This window comes from Kogia breviceps, chromosome 8 (genome assembly GCF_026419965.1).
Source record: "Kogia breviceps isolate mKogBre1 chromosome 8, mKogBre1 haplotype 1, whole genome shotgun sequence".
Lineage (NCBI taxonomy): Eukaryota > Metazoa > Chordata > Mammalia > Artiodactyla > Physeteridae > Kogia > Kogia breviceps.
This window is the reverse complement of record NC_081317.1, coordinates 108,545,620-108,561,320: the sequence shown is the minus strand read 5'-3', so window position 1 is coordinate 108,561,320 and position 15,701 is coordinate 108,545,620. Positions and strand designations below refer to the sequence as shown.

Below are 15,701 nucleotides of genomic sequence, written 5' to 3'. Positions count from 1 at the left end.
CAAAAATATTTTAAAACTTCTGGGGGGAGGGGATTTATTTCTTTTATCCATTAAACTTATTTGAATATGACTCTATGCTCACACATGTAGGTACTGGGGCTCCTCACTACAGTTGTGGCTCTGGTCTTATCTCTGAAAAACATAGAGCAACACAATGGATCAGCTTCAATTCTCCTTGTTACAAATTATACAAAAGCCAGAGCCTAACGGTGCCAAAAGCAACTGGTATTGTTTACATAAGGGCTGAAGGCTAATAGTTAACTTTCTCTCACGTTAATTCCAGAAACAGCAAATAACGCCTCACTCTACAACTACAAAGAGTGAGATCGAGTAAAATGTCATAAAATGGAGAAGACAACATTAAAGCAAAGGAAGATGGAAAGGTTGGTTCCAGCGTTCCCTCCCTCTCGCCTTTCGCTCACGCTCGGCGGGTCGGGGCGGCGCGGCCTGGGTCTCGATCGCCCCCGCCAAGCGCCCGTCGGAGGCGTCCGGAGCCCGCTGGCGGCATTTCCCGCCTTGGGGCGAGCTCGGCCTCTCTCGGAGAAGCCTGTCCCGGAGCCCGGCTTGGAAAAACAACAGCAAGAAACTTTGGCTCGGTGGCCGGTTCAGTGAAAACAGGCTAAGACTCAAGTTTGGTTTGGAGCTGCAGCCGCCGGGTCCGACTTGGGGGTGGGGGCGGGGGCGTCACCACTCGGTCAGGTTCAAGTGCGCATGTGCGCGAGGAGTCGCTCCGGCACTTATTGAGCGCCCACTGTCTACGAGCGGCCGGGGGTGTGTACGCCGGGCGCGCGCTAGAGGGGTGTTGGGGCGGGGGGCGCTAGCGCGCGTGGCCGGCGAGGCGCGCGCAGGTGGCGTGCGCGCGCGGCGCCGAGGGAGGGGGGCGGGGGACTGAGGGCTGGGGGGAGGCAACGGAGGGAGGGCGGCGAGGGGGTGTGTCCCCCGCCTCGCCCGGGCGCTCGCTGGCTGGCGCGCGCCTCCGCTCCCTTCCCGGGCGGGGAATCCGGGCCGGGTTGTGGCCGCGGCCGCGTACGTGAGCGCAGTGTCCCGGAGAGGGAGGGCAGGCCGGCCAGGTGGGCGCGAACGGAGCCTCGGCGGGCGGGTGGCCGGAGCGGAGCCGGGCGGTGGGCCACGGCAGCCGCAGCCCCAAGCCGAGCCGAGCTATCCGAGCGGGAGCTGCCCGGCCCGTGCCACCGCTCGTGGCGGGGCGAGGTGAGCTGCGCGGGGACCTCGCGGCGCTGCAGCCCGGGGACGGGGGCGGCCCGGGAACTTCCCACGCTCCGCACGCCCGCAGGGCCCGGGCCGGCGACAGGAGGGCCCGGGAGGCGGGCGCCGCCGGGGCAGCGGCTGGTCGGGGCGCGGGGGCGCTGCGGCAGTGGCCGCGCCGGCCGGGAGAGGGTGGCCGCCCGCCCTCCCGTGCGCCGCCTTGTTTATCTCGTCCGCCGCCGGCGCTCGCCGAGGAATCCCCTCCCCAACTTTGAGCGCTGGCCAGGAGTCGCCTCTCCGCCGGAGGGTGACCTGCCCCCTCCCTGACCCTTTCCGGCCGGGCCGCCGGCCCAGTTCTCCCGGCGCCCCGCGCGTTCCTGCCCGCTCCGCCGAGCGGCCGGGCGGGCGAGTGCCGCGCTCCAGGACGCGCTGCGCGACACACCCTCCACCTCGGGGGCTGGCCCCCACCCTCCCGGTGCCCTTCTGTCCACCCCCCTGCTTGCTTCTGCGCGCCTTCACCCTGCCTCTCCTCGCCGGCGGCCCCTGACCCTCCTCAGCACTGGCACTGTGGGCATGTGCGGTGCCCGGGTGGGGGCCTGGACGGGGAGTTTGTCATGTGCAATTTCAAAGGCAGCATTTTCTTTTCTGCCTGGGAATTCAGGGCTCAGCGCCTTCACTTTGGGACGGACGCAGTAACCTAAAAAAGCCCACCTACCAGGCGGCGAGGGGGGGGTCCCGCTGCCCCCTTGATTGCAGGCAACCTGGGCCAATGCTCGGTGCTTTGGAGCGCTTCCCGCAGGCCGGCGTTCTCCTGATACCAGGCGGCCAGGTGCAGGGGTTACCTACAGGCCACCGGTCCGTTCTTTACACCCCCTTTTCTAGAAAAGTGTATTTGGTGCATTTTGCCTGGAAGTGAGTGATCAACAGGTATTGAAGGCCTTTTCGACACCCTCCTAAGATGTTGTGTAAACAGAGGTTCTGGGTCTCAGGGAACTTGAAATACCAGGAAACATAGCAATTAAGTTCAACTCCACAGGTACCTCTGGGGGGCCGCTGCGTTCTCAGCACCATGCCAGGTTCTCTGGGAGATAAAAGACATTCAAGAAATCTAAGGCCTCGGAAAGCCTACCGACCAAGTGGAAGTGATTTGAGAGCTCAAGTTCAAATTAATGTGCTCACACTGCCTAAGTGACTGCAAATGCTGGGGGACAGGGGGGACTATTAAAGGCAAGGTCAGAGTTTGGGAATGGACTTAGAGTCCTAAGTTAGGAAATAAGTTATGCACGTGAAGGATAACCGGTAAAGGCCAAAGGCAAGGGAGGAAGAAGTAACCGGTGTGAGAGGTCAGAAAGGGACTACGGAGGAGAAGGGGTTCGAACAGTTATCTCAGTGAGGAGGATGCAAAAGATACATGAGATGATTCCCTCCAGGGTTTATAACCTCGGGGGGCGGGGGGACAGAAAGACTTGAACATGGGAAATAAGACCTCAAGAGAGGGCCCAATGACCTGGCAAACTGCGAGGTGTAGAATAGGTGCTGTTGGCGTTCAGAGAAGGAATACGGTAGGAATCACCAGAACTGTGTTTCTGGGGTGTGAGACCTTTGAGATGGGCCATGAGGTGCAAATGAACATGACTTTTCCCGAGAGACAAGGAGATGGCCTTGGCCAGACCAGGGGATGTTTCCTGAACAGTAGGAGATAAAGATAGAGAGGAACAATGGTTGAGGTTGTGAACGTCCTGGAAAGCCAGGCTGGGGTATTGCATTTTACACTGTGTGTACTGGGGAGATAGTAAAGGTTTCTGAGCCAGAGACTGATGTAACGAAAGGGTATTTGGAAAGATTTTTAAAAGTAATGTTAGGAGACAAATCAGTTAGTAGGCTGTTACAGTTGTGGAGTGCCCAGGGCTTGGACTGGGATAACTGGAAATGGGAAACAGTGGATTTTAGAAGCATTACTGTTGAAATAATCTGTTGACAGGGGCAGGGTGAAGGAAGGAGATGAATGGAAATTAATTCTTTGTGGAAATTGATTACACGCCAGGGCCTTGGAGCTGCTGTAGTTGGTAACTTGAGAAATCGGAAATGTGTGTTTTGGAGAGAAGTAATTGACACTCAGGCTGCAGGGAAGTTTCTTGTGTTTGCCAAGACGTCGAAACATAGGTGTCCTGCTAGCAGCTGTGTCTCTGAGGTTGGTGGGAAACCAGGGTGTGTAGGGTGGAAAAGGCTGCCAAAGCCGGGGAGGGAAGGCATTCCGAGGAGTGTCTTCTTGGTCATGGGGTGGGGGGCAGTAGAGGATGCTGGTGAGGGGACTGGGGGTCTGAGTTGGAAGGCTCTGTTCTGTCTTGCCATTCAGAAGATACCACCTGGTCCTGAACATGAATTTGGCAAAGCAACTCGGAGGAAATGTGGCTCCAAGGAGGATGGGCCACTTCTGCTAACCAGGAGGGTGGAATTGGAGATTGGAGGGAAGTAGAATGGCATTCACTAAGCACATACATTGCTGGGCTTTGAAATACGTTGAATTTTGCTCTCTGCCGAGACCTTCAGTCTAGTCCTGTTGTCCCCTTGTAGACGCGCATGGGGGAAGCAACAAGATGAGGGGGCAGCAAGATGATCTAAAAGAGGAAGGAGAAGATTTTGGGCCTAGGGATAGTGCCTTTCCCAGGGCCAGGTCCCTCCTAACCAGAGCCTTTGCCAGTTCCCTGGAAGCCAGTGACCAGCCCGCAGAGGGGAGCTGGGGCTTCTCCTGAGCTCTGAATTCTGCCTTCCTGTTGCAAGGGTGACTTAGGGTGATTTGCTGAACAAATTCCCTAAGCCTCAACTTGCAGCATCCGAGGGCTGGTGAATTTGAAGGGTGATTGCAAAAAGTTGCAGAATGAGCGAGAATGTAATTGCAGTTACTTAGCCTCCGTGTTTCTCTGAGATGCAGGATCAGTGAAGTAGCAGGGGAAGCTGACTCGTGTGGGGAGAGGTAGCCATCAGATATTTTTTTCTTTTTAGAGAATATATGACTGTTAAAAAAAAATAAAGTTGCGTGGAGCGAACACTGGTGGAGCTAATCTATTCGTTAGAGAGCAGTGTTTTCTACACTGTTTCGACTGTGACCTACATTAAGAAATAAAAATTTACATCATGACCTAGTATACTCAATCATGTATGTAAAAATCTAATTTAAGTTCATGAGTACTACGTCTTTTGCTTGGTGTGCAATCTTCTCTGGTACTTTTATTTTCTATTCCATTATTTTTCATTTAAAAATGCTTATTGTTTCACACTAAGTCGATGTAACCAGTCTGTAATGGGTCATAACTCACAGCTATAGAGCATCTTCATATCTAAGAAGCATTTAGTAAGCTGCGCCTGGGCAGAGCTACCCCTAGTCATGCTGAAGGTGGAAGGAAGCGTGAGGAAGGGATTGAAAGATAGGAGAGCTAGGATCCACCCGTGATTAAGGAGCAAGGCAAGATGACGACATGCCAAGATGAAAAATCAGTAGCCATAGGGCTCAGGAGAAGGGGCCATGCTTGTTGGGCTTGGAAAACTTTCTGGAATAAGGAAGGAAGTCTGGGAAGAACCCTTTGGGGTGTCTCATGGTGCCACACAGGTGGGGTGTGTATCACGGGCCACAGCTTGGAGTTGGGGGTGTACATAGCGTGCGGAAGAGTGAAGAACGGAGGTCCTCGGGAGAGGGGGGAGCAGTCAGGCTGGAAAGGTCGGTTAGGATCAAAGGGCAGTGGAAGGGATGTAAACGGGAGGCCTGAAGAATGTGTTCAGCCTTCAGATGAGTTGTCATTGGGACCACGCAAAGGTTTTCAAAAATTAGGAGCAATCCGGAAAACCTCTGGAGTGGGGACTCTGGTAAAGAGTCAGAGCAGGCAGGTCTGTGCAGCTGCATGGCGGCTGCCCCCCTGTGGGCGGGAGATGGCCCGGGGGGGGGCCCCCAGCCGTCCCAGTTCCCCTTTGCTCTGTTGCCTCAATCCAGTCGAAGTCAACTCCCTGCTCAGCCCTGCAGCCCTTTGGGTTTGTGACCTGAGTTTTCAAGAGACTCGAAGGCCAAGTAGGGACTTTGGGATCGCGTCCCTGGCGTCCCTGGCCCTGGGTGGCCACCGCAGGGATTCGGGTAGGAGTGTGACATGGAATCTGAGAGCCTTGTGTGCCCATGATTTGTTTTGGGCAGGTGAGCAGCACTTTCTGAGTTGCTGTCGGCTGGCACTGTGAAATATTTTTCTGATGACTGGGATGGTACTAATTAGAGATGGCTTTGGGCTGTATGTATTCTCTATGGTGAAGCCAATTTCTTGCGACCCCAAGATCTCTCAGGCCTTGCCATTTTCCACTTCGGGCTGACCTGGTTAGCTGGTGGCTCCTGGCACGTATCCTCTGAGAACGATGTCGGGGTAATAACTTGGTGAGATGTGAGTCATGGCCGCCAAGTGCCGCAAGACATTAGATTCTCAGGAGCTTTGGTTCTGTGAGTCAGTAATGAAGGAACGGCAAGGAGAGGGGCTGTGTCAGGGGGTAGGCCTCCAGGATCCAGAGATTGAGAAGCCAGGATTCCCAATGACCACGGGATAATTGGTTCAAGGTGTGAATGCAAACGACTCCTGGAAAACTAGGCTGATTTGGGACCAGCTGAAATGAATAAGTTCAGATCTCTGTGATCTGGAGACAGTTTGGTTTACCCTGGGGGTCCATAATTCAGAGCCCTTCCCTGGGGGAGCCACAGGTGACAGGGACTGAATAAGAGCCACCCTGCTTTATACAGGTCTGATTATTTTAAAATACAGGTTTTGGGGAAAAAAAACGTCGAAACTGAAATGCTTTTTGCTTAACTGCTTGAAAAAGTGTGCCCTTAGGATGCAGGGATAATCAGAAGTCAGCCAGATAATATCAAATTAAACCCATTTCCTGTTTTATATGATGGCTATTAGATCAGAGAAATGGTGCAGCAGCTATAGTACACTTTGTCTTTAGTAAAGTACTTAACAGTTTCTGAAGATGTGACAGTCCATATTAAATAAGTGGTAGAATGTGGGCTGGATGGTGTTATTAATTTAATTTGATTGTCATATGCAAAACCTGTTAATTAGTGGCACCGAGCCAGCCTGGAAAGGGGTCTGAAAATGAGTGCCATAGGCTTCTATTATTGGCCTTGAGCTGTTCAACATTTACTCCAGTGTCGTGGATCAAGATACAGAAGGTATGTTTGTCAGCTTTGTTGATGGCGTAGAGGTGGGAGGAATTGCTTATTTAGTAGATAAACCAAGGTTCAACGATATCCAGAATGAGGCCCCAAATTTAAAAAAAATTCAGTAAGGGATAAATGTAAAGTCTGATTTACTTTTTAAAATTTGAATTGTAATGTTCATACATTCTGGTAAGATAATTCCACTTCTGGAGACCACATCCAAAATGTAGATGATGCTTTGTGCACAGAGGTTATTTAGAAGTTTTTTTTTTTTTTTTCTTAAACTATAATGGAAAATTGGAAACAACCTAAATATAATGGAAAATTGGAAACAACCTAAATATCCAATGGTGCGACTGGGCTGGAAGTAATCCGAAAGTGATTCCACTAATATTCCATAATAGTGGAATATTATGGCCATTAAAAATAATGTTTAGGAATAATTTTAAAATAACATGGACAGATGTTTCTGCTAAAAGTTAAGGTGCATCTACAATATGATTTCAAATCTTAAATAAAGTGCATAGAAAATGACTGGAAGGAAATATACTAAAAATTCTAATACCAAAATACTAATATTGCTTACTTCTAAATGGATGAGTTGAGTGACTTTCTTTTTTTACATTTAAAATTTACTATTTGCATTTTTTATAGTGTGTATGTATATCACAGTGGAAAAAACACTACCATATATGTAAGTATATTTTTAAAACTATACTTTATTTTTTAGAGCAGTTTTGTGTTCACAGCAAAACTGAGAGGAAGGTGCAGAGAGTTCCCACACACCCCCTGCCCCCCTCACATGCACATCCCCCACCATCAACGTCCCCTACCAGATGGTACATTTGTTGTAACTGATGAACCTACACAGTCATAATCACCCAAAGCCCATAGGTGACATGAGGGTTCACTCTTGGTGCTGTACATTCTGAGTTTGGACAAACGTACCCACCATTATAGTATCACACAGAGTTCTTTCACGGCCCTAAAATGCCCTGTGCTGTGCCTATTCACCCCTCCCTCCCCACAACCCTTGGTAACCAGTAATCCTTTTCCTGCCTCCACAGTTTTGCTTTTTCTAGAATGTTATACAGTTGGAATCATACACTATATAGTCTTTACAGATTGGCTTCCATCACTCGGTAATATGCATCTAATCTTCCTCCATGTCTTTTCGTGGCTCGATAGCGCGTTTCTTTCTAGCGCTGAATAATATTCCATTGTCTGGATGTCCCACAGTATATTTACCCATTCACCCACTGAAGGACACCCTGGTTGCTTCCAAGTTTTGGCAATCATTATGAACGAAGCTGCTATATATAGACACCGGTATGCAGGTTTTTGTGTGGACATAAATTTGCAACTCCTTTGGGTAAATACCAAGGAGGGCAGTTGCTGGGTCATATGGTAAGAGTGTGTTTGGTTTTGTAAGAAAGCACCAAACTGTCTTCCAAAATGCCTGCACCATTTTGCATTCCCACCAGCAAAAAATGAGAGTTCCTGTTGCTCTATATCCTCATCAGCATTTGGTGTTGTCAGTTATCTGGATTTTGGCCATTCTCTTAAGTGTGTAGTGGTATCTCATTTTAATTTGCATTTCCCTAATGATTTGTGATGACATCTTATGTGCTGCTTTTGTTATCTGTATGTCTTCTTTGGCGAGGTATCTGTTAAGGTCTTTGGCTCCCTTTTTAAAATTGAGTTGTTTATTTTCTTATTGTTGAGTTTTAAGAGTTCTTTGTATATTATGGATAACAGTCCTTTATCAGATGTGTCTTTTGCAGATATTTTCTCCCAGCCTGTGGTTTGTCTCTTCATTCTCTTGAACACTGCTATTTTAAAAACGTTTTATCGTTCAAGGACAGGATGGGTAAAGGTAGATGCTTCATTTAGTGACTAATCTTGAGTGTTTACCTGCGTGTGTCAAGCACTGACTAGGTACTGGAGTCAGAAAAAAAAAAGACGACTCAGTCCCTGACCTGAAGCTGATGATCTGATTGAAAGAGGGAGACTGACAGGTAAACAGACAAGCACAGTGTAACCCTGGTGGTCCTCCAGATGCTGAGGAGGGAGCAGGTCATGTGGGAAATAAGTTTTGAGATTGTTCTGTTCATGAGTTAAATGTGAGCCCTGAGTGGGATGAGGCTTTTTAGAAATTGATGGGAATGGATGGGAATCCATAACTGGATCAGAAATTCATCAGTCCAATCACAGGGTCTAGTTTTAATGACCTCTGCTGGTCCTGTGGCGTTCGGACCACTGGGGAGCCATGATTGAAAAGAAACATGAACAAACAAGGCTTCACCCACAGGAAGGGGAGACTAGGATGCTGTGGGATCAGGAATGACCGGAGTACATTCGTGGGGTGGGTACACAATAGCACTTTTCAGATATTTTCGTGGTTATGAGGTATAGGAAAGAGTCGACTTGTTCATTTCTTCTCTGGTGTCGGAGTATGGCCAGTGGATGGAACAACTGCTTTATCCTCTCTAGCTTCAGATTCTTCTTCTGTAGAATGATTGCGTTACATGATTCTTTATCCACTGAATGATGACACAAATGTGATGAGCTTTAAGGTTCCTTTTAACCCTAAAGACTGGGAGAGCAGATTTCATTTGTATCAGAAAAAGAATTTTCTAGCTGGCAGCCCTGACCAACAGTGGAAATGTCTGCCCGTGGAGTAGTAGTGAGCTCCCCATCATTGAAGGTATTCAGGTTGGGCTGAATGCTGTGGATTAGGGGTGCTGTAGAAGAGAACAGGAGTTAGGCTGGCCTCCAAAGTCCTTTCTAATTCTTGGGTTATTGTGTGACTTGTCAAAGCTGAAAGATAATGTGGAGTATGGAATATACCTCTAGTGTGTAGTACTGGGGTCAAATCATCATTTTAAGCTCTTTTAAAAAATGTTAATAAGTGGGTCCTAACATTTTCAAGAGATCTTCTGGGGTTATTTTAGAAAGGAGGAAGAGAACTATTCCAAGGTGGGTCAGGACTCAGTTTGTGGCCCCAGGGCTGCTGAAAATGGAATTTTGTCTTTAGGAAGAGCAAGACAGTGGGTGTGGGGTGGAAAACGGCAAATAACAATAAATAAAACAGATCGACATACGGAAGACTAATATGTTTATTGGCTGGTTGTATTCAGTACAATGAGTGAATCAAGATGGGGGACCTTTAACTGACTCCTGGGTCCTCTGCTCGGCTGCGGAGGGCCTGGGAGTGTCCTTGACCATTTCCTCCTTCATTTTCTCCACCGCAGATTTATATCACCAGGTGCAGCACGTTAAAACCATCCCAACATCAGGGACGAGTCTGAACCTTGTGATTGCTCTGTAGGCTTAGTGACAGAGGGAACAAGAGACAGATTTAAAGAAACTTCGGGGTGGGATTTTCCAGGAATGCATATGTTTAGTTGCTACCCGACAGTAAATTTGTGGTTTGAATGAAAATTTTTTTTGTTTTTGCATTTTTATTATTTGTAGCGTACACGTGGAAGTTTAATTTTGCCTAAATTTTACTTAAATATATGGCTTATTTAGAATCCACCCTGATTATTTAAAAATTTTAGATTTTCTTCCTGATATTTTTGGATTACTTCTTTTGCTGTTGGGGACACTGCAAGGGCTAAGTCCCTTAGCAGACATTTCTTAGAGAAACTCCACAAGGAGAGCAGAGGTTTATCTCATCTTTTGGAGAAGAACACAAGATTTCTGTCGCCAAGTGATTCATGCCTATATCTTGGCATTTGAAAAAAGTCAGTATGGGGCAAGAAAGTGCTCTCTTCACGTGGAGTAATTTCAGGGTGTACACCTAGGGGGCGTCAGTTTTCGATGTATGTAAAGAATGTAGGCAGAACTTGGTAATTGGAACTAAAGTTGGAAGTCTTTGTGCACTTGATAAAGTGCCCAGGCCGCCTTTATCTCAGGATCATTTGGACCTCACACAGCGTATGGCACGTCATCTGTGCTGGTCACATTGCTGTGAATCGGCTCCCTGGGCCACAGAACAGTGGGTATGGGAAAAACTTAGGGTATCATACTTTTTTTTTTTTTAAGGCAAAATATGATAAGTAACAGCTCTCAGCCTTTTTTGTCCTTTGAGTATTGGGAAGCCATAAAACTCTTCTAGTAAAAACAACCACACTAAATGGTTGTTTTTCAAAGTGCAGGGGGAACGGAGAAACTCCCTGTCCTCTATTTTTCTTCTGCCGAAACGAATTGCTCCTGGTGCGCCAGTTCTTAAATTCCTGTGTCCTCTATCCATTTTAATCTTGTTATCTATTTTTATGGTGACTGTCGCCATGGTACTTGTGCTCTTTACATAGCACAACAGAGATTTCAGATGTCTGATAGGACAGCTCAAAGTTCTGCTGCAGCTAGCAGAGAAACTGTACTGGGGTAGTTGTTTTTTTTTTTTTTTTTTTTTTAATTGAGGTGTAATTTGCATACAGTGGAATGCTCAGATCTGAAATGTGCTGTTTGATCAGTTCTGACAAATGCATTTCGAGACAGAACATTTCCATCACCTCCGAAGTGTTCCATGTGACCTTTTCCAGTGAATCTTCCCCCGATTGGAAGGACCACAGCTCTGATTTCTATCACCCTAGGTTAGTTTTGCCTAGCCTAGGTCCTTAATATTAGAATTTTGTGTTTCTAAGGACTTTTCACATAGTGTCTTGAAGAGGTGGAGGTGGAGGAGTGTCTGTGTTTAAAAATCAGCTTTCTGTGTGGTTAGGTGGCCCTGGGGGAGTAAATGATCTTTTGGAGCTTTTCTAATGTGGTGGTCAGATTCTTCCTTCTCATTAGCCCACAGGATCTGAATTTATGTTAGAAATCCTGATTCCCGGATGGGAGAGTCTGAGGCACAGCCGGCTAGGCCTGGTGTGGATTACGTGTGGTTGGGCGAGGGCTGCCATTATTGGCAAGTCCGCGTGTGCGCCTGCGTGCGTGCGTGCGTGTGTGTGTGTGTGTGTGTGTGTGTGGTGTTGGAGAGCTGGAATGCTCAACTAGAAGAACTGAAATCGCTCCTAGGACATCCCTTTGAATTACCCAGAAGTCCCCTGACATGCCTTTCTCTTTTTTCTTGCCTCTTCCTTGAAGTAGTGTATAAATTGAACGGTTCACAGAGTCACAGAGTTGGGCTTCTAATATTGAAACAAGATCTGTGTTGCAGAGCCCACTGCTTTGCACCGCTGAGCGCTCAGCCTCCTGGGACGCGTGTGTGAGATTGGAGTAGAAATTGCCCCCAAACACGTGACTGAAATGTACGGAGCGGGGTCAGTTTCTTTCTTTTTAAACAAAATTACATGGTGAAATGAAATTTTCATTACACAAGTAGTACTTGAACACATTCTCTGTAGGGGAAAAAAAAAAAAATGCAAACCTTCCAGAGCAAACAAAATCTTCCTTGACAACCACTCCTAATCCCAGCCCTTCCCCAGAGGTTAACCACTGTTACCAGTTTGTTGGTATTCTCCAAATGCTTAACATACTTGCATTTATACCTAAAGAACTTAAAAGAAGCTAAGTGCACTACCAGTAGTAGTGTGCTGGCCCCCTCCACCCCACTACATCTCAGGGATGGCGTCCTGTCCATATGTATAGGTCTTATTGATTTTGTTCAACTCCTGCATAGCCTTCCTTAGAATCAGAAGGCTAAACTGTTGGTTGATTTAGCCTAATGGATGGCCATTTTAAGTTATTTCCAAATCCTCTGCTGTTACAAATGCTGTTACAATAAACGTGGCTATACATGCCTCTTTGCCACACACGTGAGTGTTTCTCTAGGGTAGATCCTGAGAAAGGGGACTTGCTAGGTAACAGGGTACATTAATTTAAAATCTTAGTAAAGACCCATTACAAGGTCAGTTCCAAGCTTAGATGTAACGCAGGCCGGGCATACATGAGGTGGGCTCAGACACGAAGCAGTTGTTTTCTGAGAGTGGGGCAGGCGTTAGGGTGTGCGGGTGGGTGTGTGGCCCCGTGTGCTTCACCACGGCTTGGCTGGAGGGGTGGGTGTTGGGAAGGGCTCCGCTCAGCCCCGTAGTCAGTTCTGTCTGGGCCCCCGAGGACTCTGGCCTGTGTGTGTGGGAGAAGTATTACTGGATGGGTGAGCAGCGGTGGTGGACTCCGGATGGTAAATTCTAAACCCAGTTCATTCCCTGTAGCTGGAGATCTTCAGCGCATCTGTGATTCTTCTCCGCCCGTCTTTAGAAATACAGAGTGTGGCCTCACACTCACTGCAACGGCACAGATCTATGAATGTCACTCTGGAGCGTATTAAGTGCTTTAATAAACAAGTGCTGGGGAGGATGCAGGAGGAGCTCAGCGAGGCCTAAAGTTCTCTAAAGTCAGGGTCCGAAGCGGAGGCTCCGTCCTTCTCCTGTTCGGTTCACCGGCGAGAGCCTGCACGCGTGTCGAGTACCGACAGATTGTTTAGAACGCTTGGTGTTTTGGTTCTGCTGCCCCCCTTGCCCTGGGTTTCTGGTAGAGTCGGTGCTGCCCTGTGTGCTGTGTAGGTCTGCACGGGTGAATGTGGATCCAGATCTGGGACAGCGGGGACCCGGGGCTGAAGCGTCGGATCCTGGGGGGGGGTTGTCCTCGCAGAGGCTGGTCACACTCCGCCTCGGGGAGGCCTGGCAGTGGGCCTCGAGCCGCCCTGGGCGGGGCACCAAGATGGAGATTTCAGCTAGAAGAGGAGGCAGGGTCGGGACCTGTGTGCTGAGAGAGCAAGGTGGGGGGCCGGGTCACGTGGGCTCTGCTTTGGGCCGCAGGGCAGAGCTGGCTGGCTGGGTGTTGAGCTCTCGAAGCAGGGAGCCCTGGGGTTGGTTCACCGTGGCCAGCTGGCCTCTAAATGGAACATGCTGGATTTCTCGGTTCCCCGGTCTTGCTGAAATCAGTTCTGTTGGGATTTCAGTGAATCAGCGGCTCACCTGTGGTCAACTTCTTGATTCCCTTTAGAGTCAGTAGTTGTATTACTGGTTCGGGTTGAATATCCTTTTGCAGCCTCAGTTTTCAGATGCCAGCGGGACAGGGGCTCCTTAGCTCTCCGAGTGGCCCACCGTGTCATTGGGCTGTCTAGTGCTGGTCTGAAATCGGGGAACAGGGGAGGCAACACATCTGTTGAGATCGTTTCACATGCTGGGCACTGTTCTCATTTTTCACGCTGAGGCAGGAAACTAAGGCTCCGAGGGGGTGGCTTGTTGCCGAAAGTTGCACAGGTCAAGGTGACGGGCTGCCACGAGCCCTTTTCCTGGAGAGGCGTCCCCGGCAGTGTGCCCGGGGTTAGCTTCTCTTGCACATTCTGTTTCCATTTTGAGGAGCCAGTTTTAGTTGCTCAGGTGTATCCAGACTTTTTTTCCCCCTCAGCCACAGCATTCCTGGGGGATGGGAAGCATTCCTGTTGGTACTGGGGGAGATGCTCCAATCCCAGGAGATGATCAGAGCAGTCTCCCGGGAGAAGGTGATAGAGTGACAGCATGAGGAGCCACTGCCATCCTGAAACAGAAAGCCTGTACAGTCAGCCGGGAAGTCAGAAGGGAGGGAAAAGTTGGATTAAAAGTGGATCTGTGGAGGCCTGTTATCGCCCTTCTGGCTAGACACGTCTATTCCCTTGGCCGGTCAGCCATCCTGGTCTTGGAACGAATTCTGGCACCCAGCTCTTATTTCAGGTTTTTAAATGTTATCAGCCACTAGAATGTTCTGTCATCCCAACGGCACGTGTTTCTTATCTTGTGACTTATAACTGCCAAGATTACACTTTTATTTCCCACTGGCTGGTTTGGCACCGGTGGCTCCCAGATGAGACTTGGATTCTGGAGGGGTATTTTGGGCACCTTGATCCCTTCCCATAGCTGTTTCTCTTTTCTGGTTTGGTGTCTCTAGTTGGGCCATCCTGTCTGTGTGTGCATGGTTTCTCATCTATAATTTTGCATCTCCCACTCCTGGCCCGGTCCCCGGACCAGGTGGTTCCTTTCTTGGGCACCTGCAGCCCTTTGTGCTCTGATTATCCACCCCTGTAGAGGGCTGCTGCCTTTTTATTACCTATTGATTCCAGCCAGGAAAGTCGCCAGGTGGCTCTCACCTTCCCTACAACTGCCACCCCCCCCACCATCTGTTTATTTAGCATAGTCAAGGAATGTGATTATTCATTCAAATGACTGGTGAGTTCTGAGTAATTTTTCTACTTTAACCACTTCAATGAAAAAAAAAAAATATATATATATAGAGAGAGAGCCTGCATTTCTCTGCCTTCAAAGTAAGGAGAACATAAGGGGCCCTTTTCTTGTATCTCGGGGTTGGCACCTCAGGTATCATGATCACAGAGCTTTTCTGGCGTGTGTACCACTCAGGGCCTTACACTAACGGGTCCTGGACTGTCAGGCGTTTTAAATTCTCCCCTCTGTGTTTTATATTTTGGGGGGGTGGTTCTTTTATTGCCAGCTTTCTCTTTTCATTATTGTAAGTGCCTCTAATAGATCCCTTCTTCCCAATGAAACTCACGCTTTCTTCCTCACAGCGTTCATTGTGAGGACCAGACAAGGCAATGTGAAGGCACTGGGGCTGCGAACTCTGGAGCCCTTCCAGCCCGAGCCCCTGTCCTGCTGCTGGGTCTCCCCTTGAGGGGAAGAGAGAACGAGGCCAGGGAGGGGCCAGGAAAGCTGCAGATACCCCAGCAGGCTAGCTCGGGCAAATCAGTGGCCTTCTGGAGGAACCTCAGTTTTCTGAGCTGTAAAATTGGGATTAAATTGTCCCTCCGTGTTTCCTTGAGTTGCCAGGAGGTCAGAAAAAAAAAAAAAAAAAAGGAAGCCTCGAATGTGTGTATCAAAGTGACTGTAAACCCAAATACCATTCAGGCATTCATTGGCGGTTAATGTTCAGGTTGGAAGCTTAGCCTGCAAACTGCTGGAGGGAACTGTCAGTTCTTCGAGGCTTGTTCTTGCGGAGATACTCAGCTCCTGGCTCCCTCCTTCCTGCTGGCTCTGGGTAGGATGCTGAGTCAGCAGTCACGCATCTCCGTGCCTCCTGCGTCTCACATAGTTTTGGTACAGCCAAATCAGGTTTAACCACAGTGCAGGCACCCACATGTATACACATGCATGCGTGCCCCGTGCATGTATGAAAACAGTGCTGGATCGTCTCTCCCTCTCACATGGCACGTTCCTAGGCATGCTTTTACTTATCCCTGCTTCCTTATAAAGCATTCTCTACCTGCTGTCAAGAAAAGACTGCTGTCTTAGAACCGAGTCTGAACACCGAAGCGCTACTAAGACACTATGACTGTTCATTTTTGGGCGAGCAGCAGGTCTTATTT

General features: G+C 48.8%; 1 protein-coding gene across 3 annotated transcripts in view; it reads left to right on the top strand.

Moving 5' to 3' along the window:
• Positions 1 to 740: 740 nt before the first annotated feature.
• ZNF395 (zinc finger protein 395) overlaps positions 741 to 15,701 on the top strand; it is a 39,355-nt gene continuing 24,394 nt past the window's right edge. Inside the window, exon 1 of one of the 3 annotated variants that reach the window (XM_067039977.1) lies at positions 741 to 771. The gene's annotated coding sequence lies outside the window, so the exon portion shown is untranslated. Of the gene's footprint in view, positions 772 to 1,041; positions 1,210 to 15,701 lie in introns of those variants that run through there. The other 2 variants (XM_059071347.2, XM_067039976.1) reach the window with 2 other exon arrangements.